Source organism: Pleurodeles waltl, chromosome 3_1 (genome assembly GCF_031143425.1).
Source record: "Pleurodeles waltl isolate 20211129_DDA chromosome 3_1, aPleWal1.hap1.20221129, whole genome shotgun sequence".
In the NCBI taxonomy this organism is placed as follows: domain Eukaryota; kingdom Metazoa; phylum Chordata; class Amphibia; order Caudata; family Salamandridae; genus Pleurodeles; species Pleurodeles waltl.
In genome coordinates, this window is record NC_090440.1 from 1,915,550,388 (window position 1) to 1,915,568,373 (window position 17,986).

Sequence of the window (17,986 nt, forward strand, 5' to 3'; positions counted from 1 at the left end):
GCACCCGGACTCCCTAGACAAGGTATTAAGAAACTGACAGTTGACTCTTGGTCTAGGGCCCTGCAGAACCGTAAGTCCAAGTGGGTTCCCCAGAGCTCAGTCTGCAAGTGCCCGAGTGCACACCTTGACTTCACAGGGAGCCATTTAAACAGTAAAAATACCCTGTTTTCCAAAGCTTCTAAACTCATTACTCCAGTTGTGTGTAGCTTTAAAAGTTTGTTTTGGTGTCTAAATTTAAAAATCTGCTTTATTGTTCTAAATTGCAGTCAGATTTCTTTCAAATCATGTCAGTTACTTATCGTCTATGTTGGTATTGTGAAATGCTTTACATGTACCTCTAAGTCGCCTGACTGCTTTTTGCCACACTGCCAGGTCTAAGCAAAAGTTTACTAGTGTGAATCCGAGGTCCACTACTGGGTAACATACGAGTGAGACTCCCCAGTTACACCACATAATACTGCCACCTTGTTACAGGCAGTAGATACCACTTCAGGTTGTGGGCCAAACCAAGTTCCGCCCACATCCTCAGCTTCAAGAAGATATTTTTTGTCAGTCCACAAGCCTTGGCCTCTACCTTGTGGGAGTGGTATTTACCTCCTAGCACCTTTAGCTTGTTTAACTCTGTACTTTCTGGTTGTGGCAGATTTAATGTTAATAAAAAGCTAATCAATACAACTTGATTATGGATACTGTTAACTCCTCCGCCTTTTATGATGAGGAAGAAGGTGAAAATTTTAACTCTTTTATTCAATCTTCTGTAGAACACGGCTGTATCCTCCTTCATGACACAAATAGCAAAAAGTATTGAAAATACAGTAAAAAAATATAATGTTAAAGAATACCTTGGCCCATTCTGCAGGGGAATGCAGAAAGCGCAAGGCACAAAATTTGTATGGTTAAATATGAAATGCAAAAAAATAATTCACCCAATAAAGATAGCCTGCCTACTAAAAAAAAAAATCTAATAATGCGCCATTGGTTGGTTAATGCTCCACACATAGGGTTGGAAGGCAGTGCTGGTCAAATACCTTCTTTAAAGGAGGAGAATTTAACATCTAATATTAAACATTTCCTATAAATTATAATTCATGATATTCAGGATACAGATGATGAAAACATTTGTCCTGACACTGATGATGGTAATGATAAAGGGAGATGATTCAGAATTCTGGATCTGCTCTAAAGAAAAGAAACAGAAATTAGCCTCTTTTCCTCTATTTGGAAATTTTAATTAAAAAATGGCAATGGATTTGAAGGGTCATCCGAAATTCATTCATCACTCCAGTTGCACACAGTGGATGTCTGCTGAACATGAGGAGACTATGGCCCTCATTACAACCCTGGCAGTAAATGCCGCTTACCGCCGTGCAGAAGACCGCTAACATACTGCTACGGCTGCGGAATTCCGCTACAGTTATTACGACCCACAGCTCGGAATCCGCCATAATACAGACGCCCACACAAGTCCGCCACACCAAAGGTCAGTGATAAACTGGCGATAACAAAACCGACACCGTCATGCCAACAGGAATACGCCCACACTATCACAACCCACAAATCAACACAGCAGTCTTTCAACCTCGGTAATCCATTTGCGGTACACACCGCCGTGCTCAAAATAGACACACATATACAAAACACAACCACATTGGACAATTCCTGATACACATACACACACCACTCCCCAAAGCAGAGACCCTAAATAGCCAGAAAAGGAGGTTTGGCTACCTAGGAAGGAGGATAGGCTAGCAACACAGGTAAGAGCCTATCAGGAGGAGTCTCTGATGTCACCTGCTGGCACTGGCCACTCACAGCAGTCCAGTGTGCCAGAAGCACCTCTGTTTCCAAGATGGCAGAGGTCTGGAGCACACTGGAGGAGCTCTGGGCACCTCCCCTGGGAGGTGCAGGTCAGGGGAGTGGTCACTCCCCTTTCCTTTGTCCAGTTTCGCGCCAGAGCAGGGCTGGGGTTCCCTGAACCGGTGTAGACTGGCTTATGCAGAGATGGGCACCATCTGTGCCCATCAAAGCATTTCCAGAGGCTGGGGAAGGCTACTCCGCAGCCCTGACACCTTTTTCCAAAGGGAGAGGGAGAGTCCTTTGTTCTGCCTTCCTGGGCCAGGCCTGGCTGGACCCCATGAGGGCAGAAACCTTTTTGAGGGGGTTGGCAGCAGCAGCAGCTGCAGTTTAACCCCGGGAAAGGTAGTTTGGCAGTACCCGGGTCTGTGCTAGAGACTCGGGGGATCATTGAATTGTCTCCCAATGCCAGAATGGCATTGGGGTGACAATTCCATGATCCTAGACATGTTACATGGCCATGTTCGGAGTTACCATTGTGACGCTGTACATTGGTAGTGACCTATGTACAGTGCACGCGTGTAATGGTGTCCCCGTACTCACAAAGTCCGGGGAATTTGCCCTGAACGATGTGGGGGCACCTTGGCTAGTGCCAGGGTGCCCACACACTAAGTAACTTAGCACCCAACCTTTACCAGGTAAAGGTTAGACATATAGGTGACTTATAAGTTACTTAAGTGCAGTGGTAAATGGCTGTGAAATAACGTGGACGTTATTTCACTCAGGCTGCAATGGCAGGCCTGTGTAAGAATTGTCAGAGCTCCCTATGGGTGGCACAAGAAATGCTGCAGCCCATAGGGATCTCCTGGAACCCCAATACCCTGGGTACCTCAGTACCATATACTAGGGAACTATAAGGGTGTTCCAGTGTGCCAATGTGAATTGGTGAAATTGGTCACTAGCCTGTTAGTGACAATTTGTAAAGAGAGAGCATAACCACTGAGGTTCTGGTTAACAGAGCCTCAGTGAGACAGTTAGGCATCACACAGGGAACACATACATATAGGTCACAAACTTATGAGCACTGAGGTCCTGGCTAGCAGGGTCCCAGTGACACATAACAAACATACTGAAAACATAGGGCTTTCACTATGAGCAATGGGCCCTGGCTAGCAGGATCCCAGTGAGACAGTGAAAACACCCTGACATATACTCACAAACAGGCCAAAAGTGGGGGTAACAAGGCTAGAAAGAGGCTACTTTCTCACACAACCCCCTCCCCCAAACGAAGGACAATAAGGCTAACCTTGGCCAGTTGAGACTTTATTGTGTAAGTGGTGATAAATAGAGAGTAGCTCTGCAATAGACTGGTTACTCCCTTTATCATCCACTATATGGTTACTTCCCTGTGGGGATGTAAACCACCCTGTTTGAAGTCTTTTAGCTAAGCAACAATGTGAAGATATATTTAATAAGTGTTGTGAGGCAATGCAGGGTTTCTGCACTAAAGTTTCTCTGGGAGGGTTGGAGGGATGCTCCATGTTAACTAAAATGGTGCTCTTTTTCTCACCAATATTAGTTATCCCACAGAGAGATACTTCCACCTCAGGGAGTACAGCTATGCCAGCTGATGATTCCCTTGGAACAGGTGCCACCCCAGGAGAGGTTTCTCCCACCACAGGAATGGTATCCTGAATGGCAGGGTGGTTAGGGGATACTGTGATACCCTTTTTACCTGTTGTTGGAGAGGGATCCTGAGTTTTCAGGCCTTCTCTCCTTTGCTTTTTCATTTCAGTAGAAATGAGAGGGAACAATTCCTCAGGGATGCCCAGCATGGCTGCATGGGTATAAAACTCTACATCAGCCCAACCTGAGGCCTCTAGGTCATTACCTAAGAGACAGTCTACAGGTAAGCTAGGTGATACTACCACCTGCTTAGGGCCAGTAACTCCACCCCAACTAAGCTGAACTATAGCTAAGGGAAAAAACTTAGTGGAGTTATGGACATCAATAATCTTGTACTGTTGTCCAATGATATGTTGTTCAGGGGCCACCAGGTTTTCAGTCACCAAAGTGATACTGGCACCTATGTCCCTGTAGGCCTGGGCCTCAACACCATTTATTGAAACTTTCTGCCTGTACTTATCCATTGTAAGGGGACAAGCAGCCAGTGTGGCAAGGCCAATGCCACTAGGTGTGACAGAAACTGTCTTGGGACTGACTACCCCAGTTTCTATGATGGACACATAAGTGAACCCAACTACACCCTTAGTTTGACTGTTGCCAGCAGTCCCACCACTATTACCACTACTGCTAGGGGCACTAGAGCTTGATGTATTAGTGGTGGTAGGCTCAGGGGGTTTACCTGGACAGGACTTATCCCCTGGCCTATGGCCTCTGTTTTTACACACAAAGCACCAAGGCTTTTTAATGTGTGTAGGTTGTGAAGAAGAGGAAGAATTTGTTTTATCCCCACCCCCTGAAGAGTGTTTAGGATTTGAAGAAGGATCTTTGGTTTTACCCTTTTCCCCATGCTTATCCTGAGATTTCTCACCATCTTTCTTCTTGCCATCCTTCTCACCCCCTGTATGAACCTTTCTGTTCACTCTTGTTCTGACCAATTTGTCTGCCTTCTTTCCCAATTCTTGGGGAGAGGTCAGATCTGAGTCCACTAGATATTGGTGTAACAAATCAGATACACAGTTATTCAGAATATGCTCTCTCAAGATTAGATTGTACAGGCTTTCATAGTCAGAAACTTTACTGCCATGTAACCACCCCTCCAAGGCCTTCACTGAATAGTCAACAAAGTCTACCCAGTCTTGTGAGGACTATTTTCTAGTTTCTCTGAACTTAATCCTGTATTGTTCAGTGGTTAAACCAAATCCATCCAAGAGTGCATTCTTCAAAACTGTAAAATTATTGGCATCACTTTCCTTCACAGTAATGAGCCTATCCCTACCCTTTCCACTGAAAGATAGCCATAGGATAGCAGCCCACTGCCTTTGAGGGACCCCCTGTACAACACAGGCCCTCTCAAGTGCAGCAAACCACTTGTTAATGTCATCCCCCTACTTGTAAGGGGGAACTATCTTATGCAGATTCCTAGAATCATGCTCTTTCACAGGATTACTATCTGGAATACTGCTGCTGCCACCATGGGGTCCTAACCCCAACCTCTGTCTTTCTTTTTCTAAGTCTAAAGATTCCCTGTTTAGAGCCAGCCGTTGCTGTTTAAGCTTCAGCCTGGACTCTACCACTCTCAATCTATTGAGCTCCCTTTCTAACATTCTGCCATCAGGGTGGGTGGGTTGGGCATGCTTTGACACAGACGAATGATGTGAATGAACAGAGGGTGAAATGTCCCTAACAGTTGGCACTCTAACAACCTGGCCTGCAGGAAGAACATCCCTACTGTGATGAGAACTCACATTAGTACCAGTTATGCTAGGTGGTCTGCTAAGGGGCAGATTGGGAAGGTTACCATCTACTACTCTTACTGGGGGTGCCCCAGAGTCAGAATGTGAACCATCTCCTAACTTCTCAACAGATGTGCCAGCTAAGGCCTTATCATTTTCAATGAGCATGTTATTTAACAGTTCTCTAGAGGGATTCTTCCCTACCCCTAAACCTCCATCAATGCAGGGACTCCTCAAACCTTTCCAGCTAAGGTGGTCATAAGCTGTGCTGGCCAGATCAAGAGTAGGACCTGTACCAGACATGATAGAAAAGGATTTAGGGACAGAAAAAAGAAAGACAAAGTTTCAGGACTTTTTAAGGAAACAGAAAAAAAACTTTTTCAACTTTTTAGAAACTTTTAGAAAGTTTAGAGGTACTTTTCAGCACTTAGCAAACAGAGTAAGAGAAGAAAAGCAAAACTTTTTGGTTAGGTGTACATACACTGAACTTGTTTTGTATATTATTCTCTTATGAAAAGTACACAATGACAAAGTGGTAAGTAGTTGCAAGTACTTATCCCACCGCTGCACGACCAATGTAGGAGGCTGGCCTGGCTTGTAGTGGGTACCAAGGGGTACTTACACTATGTACCAGGTCCAGTTATCCCTTATTAGTGTAGAAGAGGTGTTTCTAGCAGCTTAGGCTGATAGAAGGTAGCTATAGCAGAGCAGCTTAGGCTGAACTAGGAGACATGCAAAGCTCCTACTATACCACTGGTGTCATATGCACAATATCATAAGAAAGAAAACACAATACACAGATATACTAAAAATAAAGGTACTTTATTTTTATGACAATATGCCAAAAGTATCTCAGTGAGTACCCTCAGTATGAGGATGCCAAATATACACAAGATATATGTACACAATACCAAAAATATGCAGTAATAGCAAAAGGAAGTAATGGAAGCAATGTAAAGTTACTGTAGATTGCAATAGGAGCACATAGGTATAGGGGCAACACAAACCATATACTCCAAAAGTGGAATGCGAATCACGAATGGACCCAAAACCTATGTGAGCTTGTAGAGGGTCGCTGGGACTGTAAGAAAACAGTGAGGGTTAGAAAAATAGCCCACCCCAAGACCCTGAAAAGTAGGTGTAAAGTGCACCTATATTCCCCAGAGAGCACAGAAGTCGTGATAGGGGAATTCTGCAAGGAAGACCAACACCAGCAATGCAACCAAAGTGGATTTCTGGATGAGAGTACCTGTGGAACAAGGGGACCAAGTCCAAGAGTTGCGACAAAGTCGAGAGTGGGCAGATGCCCACGAAATGCCAGCTGAGGGTGCAAAGAAGCTGCCACTGGATGGTAGAAGTTGTGGATTCTGCAAGAACGAAGAGGACTAGGAACTTCCTCTTTGGAGGATGGATGTCCCACGTTGTGAAAAAGCTTGCAGAGGTGTTCTCGCGCAGAAAGACCGCAAACAAGCCTTGCTAGCTGCAAGGGTCGCGGTTAGGGTTTTTGGATGCTGCTGTGGCCCAGGAGGGACCAGGATATCGCCACTTGGATGAGGAGACAGAGGGGGCGCCCAGCAAGTCAGAGAGCCCTCACAGAAGCAGGCAGCACCCGCAGAAGTGCCGGAACAGGCACTACAAAGAGGAGTGAACCAGAGCTCACCCGAAGACACAAAAGGGAGTCCCACGACGCCGGAGGACAACTCAGGAGGTTGTGCACTGCAGGTTAGAGTGTTGGGGACCCAGGCTTGGCTGTGCACAAAGGAAATCCTGTAAGAGTGCACATGAGTCGGAGCAGCTGCAAATCACGGGGTACCCAGCAATGCAGTCTAGCATGGGGAGGCAAGGACTTACCTCCACCAAACTTGGACTGAAGAGTCACTGGACTGTGAGAGTCACTTGGACAGAGTTGCTGAGTTCCAGGGACCACGCTCGTCATGATGAGAGGGGACCCAGAGGACCGGTGATGCAGTCTTTTGTTGCCTGCGGTTGCAGGGGGAGGATTCCGTCGTCCCACAGGAGATTTCTTCAGAGCTCCTAGTGCAGAGAGGAGGCAGCCTACCCCCAGAGCATGCACCACCAGGAAACAGTCGAGAAGGCGGCAGGATCAGCAATACAAGGTTGCAGTAGTCATCTTTGTTACTTTGTTGCGGTTTTGCAGGCGTCCTGAGCAGTCAGCGGTCGATCCTTTGGCAGAAGGTGATAAGAGAGAGATGCAGAGGAACTCTGATGAGCTCTTGCATTCGTTATCTAAAGAATTCCCCAAAGCAGAGACCCTAAATAGCCAGAAAAGGAGGTTTGGCTACCTAGGAAGGAGGATAGGCTAGCAACACAGGTAAGAGCCTATCAGGAGGAGTCTCTGACGTCACCTGCTGGCACTGGCCACTCACAGCAGTCCAGTGTGCCAGCAGCACCTCTGTTTCCAAGATGGCAGAGGTCTGGAGCACACTGGAGGAGCTCTGGGCACCTCCCCTGGGAGGTGCAGGTCAGGGGAGTGGTCACTCCCCTTTCCTTTGTCCAGTTTCGCGCCAGAGCAGGGCTGGGGATCCCTGAACCGGTGTAGACTGGCTTATGCAGAGATGGGCACCATCTGTGCCCATCAAAGCATTTCCAGAGGCTGGGGAAGGCTACTCCTCCGCAGCCCTGACACCTTTTTTCAAAGGGAGAGGGTGTAACACCCTCTCTCTGAGGAAGTCCTTTGTTCTGCCTTCCTGGGCCAGGCCTGGCTGGACCCCAGGGGGGCAGAAACCTGTCTGAGGGGGTTGGCAGCAGCAGCAGCTGCAGTGAAATCCCGGGAAAGGTAGTTTGGCAGTACCCGGGTCTGTGCTAGAGACTCAGGGGATCATTGAATTGTGTCCCAATGCCAGAATGGCATTGGGGTGACAATTCCATGATCCTAGACATGTTACATGGCCATGTTCGGAGTTACCATTGTGACGCTGTACATAGGTAGTGACCAATGTACAGTGCATGCGTGTAATGGTGTCCCCGTACTCACAAAGTCCGGGGAATTTGCCCTGAACGATGTGGGGGCACCTTGGCTAGTGCCAGGGTGCCCACACACTAAGTAACTTAGCACCCAACCTTTACCAGGTAAAGGTTAGACATATAGGTGACTTATAAGTTACTTAAGTGCAGTGGTAAATGGCTGTGAAATAACGTGGACGTTATTTCACTCAGGCTGCAATGGCAGGCCTGTGTAAGAATTGTCAGAGCTCCCTATGGGTGGCACAAGAAATGCTGCAGCCCATAGGGATCTCCTGGAACCCCAATACCCTGGGTACCTCAGTACCATATACTAGGGAATTATAAGGGTGTTCCAGTATGCCAATGTGAATTGGTGAAATTGGTCACTAGCCTGTTAGTGACAATTTGTAAAGAGAGAGCATAACCACTGAGGTTCTGGTTAGCAGAGCCTCAGTGAGACAGTTAGGCATCACACAGGGAACACATACATATAGGTCACAAACTTATGAGCACTGGGGTCCTGGCTAGCAGGGTCCCAGTGACACATAACAAACATACTGAAAACATAGGGCTTTCACTATGAGCAATGGGCCCTGGCTAGCAGGATCCCAGTGAGACAGTGAAAACACCCTGGCATATACTCACAAACAGGCCAAAAGTGGGGGTAACAAGGCTAGAAAGAGGCTACTTTCTCACAGGGAAAAAATGGTCTAGGGTCAGATTTAGTAAAGTTTCACATAATGCAATGCAGCAGGGGAACTTTCTGTTCTGTATTGCATCAAGCTGAGAGAGAGCAGAAAAATGCACTCTCTACTTATTTATGTCACACGTTTGCTCTCTCTATGGACTGGTGCACTGTATGTTGCATAGTATCAATGCAGGTTCCCTGGCGGGCACCCTTGCTCCATAGCAAAAGGCTGCCTACGTAACAGGCAGGATTGTTTTTGTGTAGGAAGGACCTTCTTGGTACCTTCCTGCACAAAAACAATTCTAAGAGGCAATTATTTAATTTTTTGTGTGATGAGAAATGTATCACACATAGGGAGGAAGTAACAAGAAGATATAAAAATATTTCTCCTCATTACTGGTGAGACACCATTTTGGTGCAATCCCAGGCTCACTGATTTTAGTAAATTTGGGATTGCATCAAATTCCATGGTAGGATTCACGGGAACACCCATGCTCCACCTTCAGATTGCTTACCACTACAAAATGCAATGCAACATTGCACAAGCCGCTGTATTGTGTTACATTTCTTTACAAAGCCATGCAAGGCATGCAAATCAGCCCATGCGTGTCTTAGCAAATATCACTTAAGGACTAGTGTTGCTTTGTGTCGACTTGCATGACGCAAGGATAACACATGCCCTTAATAAATCGATGCCCTAATGTATTGCCCACCAAAGGTGCATGTTCTTAAACCACTAGTTTGAATCCCACATTGAGTCTACTAGTGACAAAAGGCCTTGATTAGAGTTTTCGGGAGAGGATACTCTGTCACAAACTGGGCAGATATCCTGTCTGCTGTATTAGAAATGCCATCGGCTATAGGGCATACTTACAAGCCCTTGCGCCACATTAGTGCCTCTATAGCATCATTTATTTGACAATAATGCAACGCTAGGGGGACTTTTCTTCCCCGCCATATTTACAAAATGATGCAATGCTTGCACTTGTAAACTCTTGCGTCACTTTGTGAACCCTTGTGCCACATTATGCCTGCGTCAGGCATAATGTATGCAAGGGGCGTTCCGGCGCAGGAAGACCAGAAAAAATGGTGCAGTGAAACTTGCATTCCACTGAGCCATTTTTTCCATCATTTTAATGCCTGCTCAGAGCAGGCGTTAAAATTACTCACCCTTTATATTCAATGGGCCTTCCTGTCTTTACTGCACTATTGGCAGAATTTTTGATGCTAATATAGCAAAGCTCCACAATAGCATCAACATTTTTGACACTACGGTGCTAACAACCCCCATGGTGTGCGGTATTGTAAATACGCTGCAACCATGGTGCCTTTAGGTGGGGGGCATAAGAAAAGTGGCACATTACCTATGATGCGCCACTCTCTTGTAAATATGCCCACATATTTGTAATATGGCGTAAAAGATATCTACCACATTTGTAATGGAGTGACCCGTCTGCCAAAACTCTAAATAAAGCCCAGGGTTTTGAGCCGGTTTTTCAATAGGTCATCAGTCCATAAATTAAAGTCATCTTTAGTGTCTAGTTTATATGTAAAATGCTGTTTATAAATTTATCCCAGAATTTTGAACTGTAGCCTGAAGGCCGGTAAATATTTTGCGTGGTGAACAAAGTATTACTATCCATCATGCATTTTGTGGTTAGTAATTCAACAGTAGTTGTTTCGCCTTGAGGATCTGTGCGCAGAGTAATCTGTATGGGTGTGCCAAAGCAATTCCATGGCCTCCTCTGTTCTTGGAAAGAATCCTGATGTTGTCCAGGATCATAACATCCAGTGTAGCGGTATAGTTGTCAGAAAGCAAAGTTACAACTGGGCCCAGCAGCTCCTGTTGTGATCCTTTATGGTGTAAAAAAATATTGCCTGCATATTTCATCCTAGGTGGGTCATAGATCATGCCTATTTAGAGGTATTTTTGTTTTCCGAAAGCATTTCCAGGGTGACCTTTTATGTTGTCTGAAACCATGTTGCACTTTCGTTTCATCAGGTTGTGGCATTTATTGCTCCCATTTAGGTTTCACTAAACGTAGCCAGGTGCCTCAGGTCTGGCCTATTTAATGTTATACAAGAGGTTGTTGGGTGCAGCGCCCAGTTTTTGGCACAGGTCGATAGTTGGTGAGTTTGCAAAAACAGTGGTTGTTATTTGGTCGGTAGCTCAGACCTTGCGTTTGATGAAGATCCTGGCCCTGCTCATTAACTTGTATTGTAACTGTACCACTGTTATAATACTTATAGAATATGTTATGTTACCCACGAGTGGCCTGCTTGCTTTAAGCAAACTCTTCCCTGAATATCTATACATCTCATAGTCAAGATAAACATGTGGGCCCTTAGCAGCCATCCTCCAAAGTCTTTGGTGAAGAAGAGAAGATATGGGGCTAGATGTACGAATCTTAGTTCCAGTCACAAATGGCTATTAGACAGGGGCGTGCCAAGGGCGTCCCTACCTAATAGCAAGTCACACTTGTATGTAGGAATGTTTTGCGACCGAGTGTGCGATTGCAAAACATTTGCAGATTAGCACCAACATCAATTTGGTGGTAAGCCATTCACAAACAGGAAGGGGCCCCCCAGGAGCCCTTTCCCCTTTGTGAATGTGGGTGCAAACATTTTTTAAGAGCAGACAGTGGTCCCATGGATCACTGCGTACTCTTAAAAAATTAAAAGAAATATATATATATTTTTTTGTAATGCAGCCCATTTACCTTTGAGGAAAACCGAATGCATTACAAAAAAAAGATTGCTTTATTGAAAAAGCAGTCACAGACATGGTGGTCTGCTGACCCCAGCAGGCCACCATCCCCGTGACTGTGGCCATTCCCAAGTGGGTCGCAAATTGCGACCTGCCTCATGAATATTAATGCGGCAGTCTCTTGCGACCTAATTGGGAATCGCAAACAGTGTTAAACGCACTGTTGTACATAGATGTTTGTGATTTCCTAAAAGCGAATCGCAAACAACTCGCTATTAGGAAATTACAAGCCTCAAGCTAAGTACATCTGGCCTTTGGTCTGTTCTGGTGCTAGAGTACCTGGCAGCAATATGAGTCTTTAGATATTTTCAAAAGCCTTTTCTTGAATTTCTTCTTGGTCTTAAAAGGTATTGTCTTTGCTGTATGAGATTTTGTATCTTTCAGAGCTCACTTCATGTAAGGTTAAGATGTCAAAAGATTGTGGCATTTTGTAGAAAGCTGTGGCCTTCCCTTGATTGCTGTGGAAAACAAGAATGAGAAAAGGAGTCTAATACATGTGACAGCAATGATTTGTAGGTGAAAAGCCCAGGATTGGAAAATGTAAAAAAAAATGTTCAAACGAAGAAGAAACATGGGTGTGGTAAAAGAGGGTAACCCATGAATGTTGGGTAGTAGCTGCTACCCGTAGCTTGCTAATTGCTCCAGTGGCACTGCCTTTGATATCCATGGTCCTGGAGGTCATTAGGAGTCATGACGACAGATGCAAGATGAGAAAGATAAGGCTTTAAGAGCGCTGTTTACGCTTGTATGTCATCTAAGTGCTGGCTTCTATTCCAGCAAAGATGGGTGCCATCTGCTGCCCTCCACTAAGCCCTAATACTTTACGATTGATGATGCTATTTATAATCCAGCAATCATAGCCCAGACACAATGAAAGTTCCACTCAGGAACCTGATTGCCAGAAATCATCTGCACAGTGACTAAGTGGAGAAACAGTGATGCTCTCATACGTTTCTAGCAACAGCTGCGCTATCAAGCCAGACCATAAAACAAGCATTGGCAATGCCAATAGATCCCGCCTATACAATTTGTCAATGTGTTTTGTCATGTTGTACACCAGTGTGGCTGATATTTAGCAAGGCTAAAAGTTAGTGGCGTGGAGAGCCAGAGTAGAGTGGGGGAGTAGAGTGTTGTGGATTTGTTGGAAGGTTGCAGAGTGCTGTAGGAGGAGTAGAGTGATGTAGAGCTGAGTAGAGGGGAATAGAGTTTAGTGGCAGACAGTGTCATAGAGTAAAGTGGGGTGGAATAGGATGGAGTGGATCGAAATAGATTGAGGTACTGGATGGACTGGAGTAGAATGGGGTGGATTGGTGTTGGGTAGATTGGATTGGAATAGTGAACTGCAAAGGAGTGAGGTAGATGGGACTGGGTGGATTTGAGTGGGGTGGATTAGATTGGTTTAGGGTGGGTGGATTGGACTAGAGAGGGGTTGATAGAATTGGAGTGGAGTGGGGTGGATTGTTTTGGAATAGGTGGACTGTGTTGGACTGGGGTGGGGTGGATTGGATTGGAGTGGGGTGGACTGGATGGATTGCATTGTGGCAGGCTGAATGGATTGGAGTGGGATGGACTGAACTGAGGTGGGGTGGATTAGAGTGGAATAGAGTGGGTAGACTGGAGTAGAGTGTGATGAATTGGAGTGAGTGGGGTGAGGTGTATTGGAGTGGGGTGGATTGGATTGGAGTAGGGTGGATTGAACTGGAATGGGGTGGTTTGGATTGAAATGGAGTTAGATGGATTGGGTTGGGGTGCGGTGGGCTGCAGTGGGATGAATTGGATTGGATTGGGGTGGATTGGAGTAGGATGGATAGCATAAAGGTAGGGTGAATAGGAGTGCAGTGGGGTGGGGTGGATGGATTGGATTGGAGTGGGGTAGACTGAACTGGTGTGGGGTGGACTGGATTGCGTGGGATGGGGTTGATTGTAGTGGGGTGGACTGGAGCAGATTGGATTGGAGTGGGGTGGATTGGAGTGGGTAGGCTGGATGGATGGGGTGGGTAGGACTGTGGTGAGGTGAGGTGGAGTGGATTGGAGTGAGCTGGATTTAACTGAATCTGGTTCATTGAACTGAGTGGGGTGAATTAAGGTGGCTGGACTGGATTGGATTGAGTGGGGTGGATTGGATTGGGGTGGAGTGGAGTGGGTCGGATTGGATTGGGGTGGATTGCAGTGGGTCGGATTGGATTGGGGTGGACTGGAGTGGGGTTGATTGGAGTGGGGTGGATTGGACTGGATTGGGGTGGATTGGATTGGAATTGAGTGGGGTGGATTGGATTGGAGTGGGATGGATTGGATTGGTGTGGAGTGAACTGGATTGGTGTGGAGTGGATTGGATTGGTGTAGGGATGAATTGATTGGAGAGGGAAGGACAGGACTGAAGCGGGGTATATTAAGGTGGTTTGGTGTGGGATGGATTGGACTGGAGTAAGGTGGATTAATGTGGACTGGAGTGGGGTGGATTAAAGTGGATTGTATAGGAGTGGGATGGACTGGGTGGTGTGGATCGATTGGATTGGATTGAGGTGGAGTAGGTAGTGGTGCACTTGAACGGAGTGGGGTGCATTAGACTGGATTTGAGTGGGGTCGGTTGGATTGGAGTTTGTTGGATTGGAGTAGGGTGGATCGGACTGGAGTGGGGTGAATCAGACTGGAGTCGGGTGGATCAGACTGGAGTGGGGTGGATTGGGCTGGAGTAGATTGGGGTGGGGTGGATTGGATTGGGGTGAGGTGAGGTGTATTGGATTGGAGTGGGGTACTATAGACTGGGATGGACTGGGGTGGAGTGGACTGATGTGGGGTGTACTGGATTGGTGCGGGGTGGACTAAATTTTAGCTGGGTGGATTGTGGTGGATTGGAGTGGGGTGAAATGGGATGAGTGGAGTGGATTGGATTGGGGTGAGGTGGGGTGAAGTGGATTGGATTGGCGTGAGTTGAGGTGAAAGCATTTGAGTGGGTTGTTTGGGATTGGAGTGGTGCAGGGTGGAGTGGGACAGGATGGAGTGGGGCAGGTTGGAATGGGCCAGATTGTTTTATATTAAAGTGGGGCAGATTGCAGTGAGGCAGATTTAAATGGAATGGAGTGGGGCAAGTTGTTTTGGATTGAAGAGGGGAAGATTGTTTTGGACTGGAAGGTGTCAGATTGGAGTGAAGCATATTGATTTGGATTGGAGTGGGGCAGATTGGTGTGAGGCAGGTTCTTCTGGATTGGAAGGGGGCAGATTGGAGTGGGGCAGACTGTTATGGATTGGAGTCGGGCAGACTGGAGTAAGGCAGATTATTTTTGGATTAGAGTAGTACAGATTTGGAGTGGGGCAGCTTGTATTAGGATGGATTGGAGTGGGTGGATTGGGTTGCTGGATAGATTAGATGGGAGTGGGGTAAATTGGATGGGAGTGAGGTGGACTGGATTGGGGTGAGGTGGATTGGATTGAAGTGGGGTGTATTTTGTTAGACTGGGGAAGATTGGAGTGGGAGCAGAATGTTTTGGAATGGAGTGGAGCAGATTGTTTTGGATTGGAGTGGGGCAGACTGGATAGGGGTGGATTGGAGTGGGACATATTGTTTTGGATTGGAGTGGGGCAGATGGGATTGGAGCGAGGCAGATTGTTTTGGATTAAAGTGGGGCAGATTCGAGTGAGGTGGAGTGGAGTTGGGCAGATTGCTTTGGATTGGAGTGGGGCAAATTGTTTTGGATTGCAGTGGGGCAGATTGGAGTGGGGAAGATTGTTTTGGATTGAAGTGCAGAAGATTCCAGTGTGGCAGATTGTTTTGGATTGCGGAAGATTGGAGTGGGGCAGATTGTTTTGGATTGGAGTGGTGCAGATTGTTTTGGATTGGAATGGGGCAGATTGGAGTGGGGTAGATGGTAGTGGAGCATATTGTATTGGTTTTGAGCGCTGCATAATGTTTTGATTTGGAGTGGGCCACAATGTTTTGGGTTGGAGAGGGGCAGATTGTATTTGATTACAGTGGGGCGAATTGGAGTAGGGCAGATCAAATTGGTGTGGGTTGGGAGGGTTGGAGAGGGATGGGTTGTAGTGGATTAGATTGGGATGAGTGGTTTGGAATGGAGTGGGGTGGATTGGTGTGGGGTAAAGTGAGGTGAATTGGAGTGATCTGGAATGAGGTTGATTAGGGTGTCCTGCATGATGTGTTAAAGCATCATTTCAGAAATTATACATTGCAATATTTCGAACAAGTTAATAGTCATCTTTGGAGAAGAGCACCCACAAGCAAAAAACAAAAAATATATGAGTGGAAAGTGACAAGTGAAATGAGTGAAATGAGAGTTAGCTATAAAAAAAAAACTTTGCAATTTTGTTTGTCCTGCTGGGCATGTTTTTGCCAGTCACAATCACGTGGGGAGCAGAGGACGTGCACTAATTAAGTTAATTCAATCAGTGCTTGGTCCCTGCTCCACACAGAGAAACGGAAATTAGGCCAGGCCTGAAGTGGACGAATTACGAGGCTGTAAAGAAGAGTGCCACGCAAGCTAACAAATGATGAGCGACAGGTGGGTTCCAAGGTCTTTACTGCACAAAACAGAGTCTCACAAGCGAGACACATGCGCTAGCACATGCACTTGCATGCTCGACCCTAAAAAGCAGAGATTCAAACATGATGAGGCAGCACACCATTCCGACCACTAGATAACAGGATAGTTTTTTCTGCATTGATTCAGATGACCCTTTTAGGAAAACAAGGGGGGAGGGAAACAGGGTGGGGAGACTGGAATTCACAGTTTGACCTAAGCCCCACAAACACTAACACGCCTGTGGCGAACTGAAAACACTAAGGTATGCAAGTCTTCTCTTTAGGAATTTAAGTTGAAAGGTTGCAAAAACAAAATAAATTGACTTTTTATGATGTAGACAATGGGGCAAGGAGTGTAAGCCACAAAATACATAGAGATATGACAAAGCCAAACAATTTCTCGAGCTTATTTTGAAATATTCGAGACAAAACTGGTGGAGAAAACAGAAATGTGAAAGGTGGCTAGCAGCGGCTCTTAGGGATAGTTTACAGACACAATTGAAAATACTTCAGCAAATATTCAACAGCTCACATTAGTCAAAACAACAGGAAAACATGTAAAAACACCTGGCAGTAGAGCAAACCTGGCCAAGGAGCGTAAAATGCTCTACAATAAAACGCAGCTTGATAAGGGCCAGCCAGCTAACATATGTTTATAAAGCAATCAAACACTAGAAGGCTACAGTCAATAAGTACAGAGCAAACAGTGCACTGACAACAGTGCCCCAGTGCTAGCAACTTCCTGTCTACAAGCAAGCAATCTGAGAACAATACCGATGTCAGTAAAACAAGCAAACCTATGATAACTAACCACAATACTACACGCCCGCATCGAATCTGCGTCCACATCCACACCGTGAGGGGTAGACCTACTCTGCAAGAGGCAATGGCACTACTGAACATCCCCACTGTCCCCTCACAGGCCACTGGCTCCGTGAATAGCTTGCCACCCGAAGTAGCTGCATCGAACAAGCACGCAGTGAACAAGAGCCTCCTACTGTTACCAATACACGCCTGAAAAGATAACGGGCAATATCCTGTGAACCATCAACGTGGCAAACCCTCCTTCCTGTCAGTAGTGGCACAGGTGACAGAACCAGGGCCATTCAGGAAAACTACCCTTTTTCAAGTGTGGACCATCCAGAAAAAGATGAGCTATGGACACCAGAGGTAAAACCAATGAAAACAAGCATTGGCAAAGCCTATAAGTCTCGCCTGTGCAAGAGCTATTGGCTTTGCCACTACGTTTTAGACATGCTGTACACCAGTGTGGCTGCTGTTTTGTGTGCCATGGAGGGAGTAGAGTGTCGTAGGGTGAAAGAACATAGAGTGGAGTAGAGTGTCATTGAATTGAGTGGGGGAGAGTGGAGTAGAGGGTCAGAGTAGAGTGGCATAGAGTGTCTTGGAATTGCGTAGAGCACAGTGCAGTTACATAGAGGGTGTTGCATAGAGTGGAGCAAAGTGCTGTAGAGTAGGGTGGCATAGAGAGGAGTAGATTGTTGTAGAGTTTAGTGGCATAGAGTGGAGTAGAGTAGTAGAGTGCAATGGCATAGAGTGGAGTAGAGTGTTGTAGAGTGGAGTGTCCTAGAGTGGAGTGAAGTGTCATAGAGTGGAGTAGTGGAGTAGAGTGGAGTAATGTGTCATAGAATACAGTGGAGTAACGTGGCATGGAGTGGCATAGAAGAAGTTGCTTAGAGCATTGTAGAGTGGAGTAGTGTCATAGAGTGCCATAGAGTGGAGTAGTGTGTTGTAGAGTTGAGTGGCATAGAGTTGAGTAGAGTGTCATAGAGTGTCATAGAGTAGTGCATCATAAAGTGGAG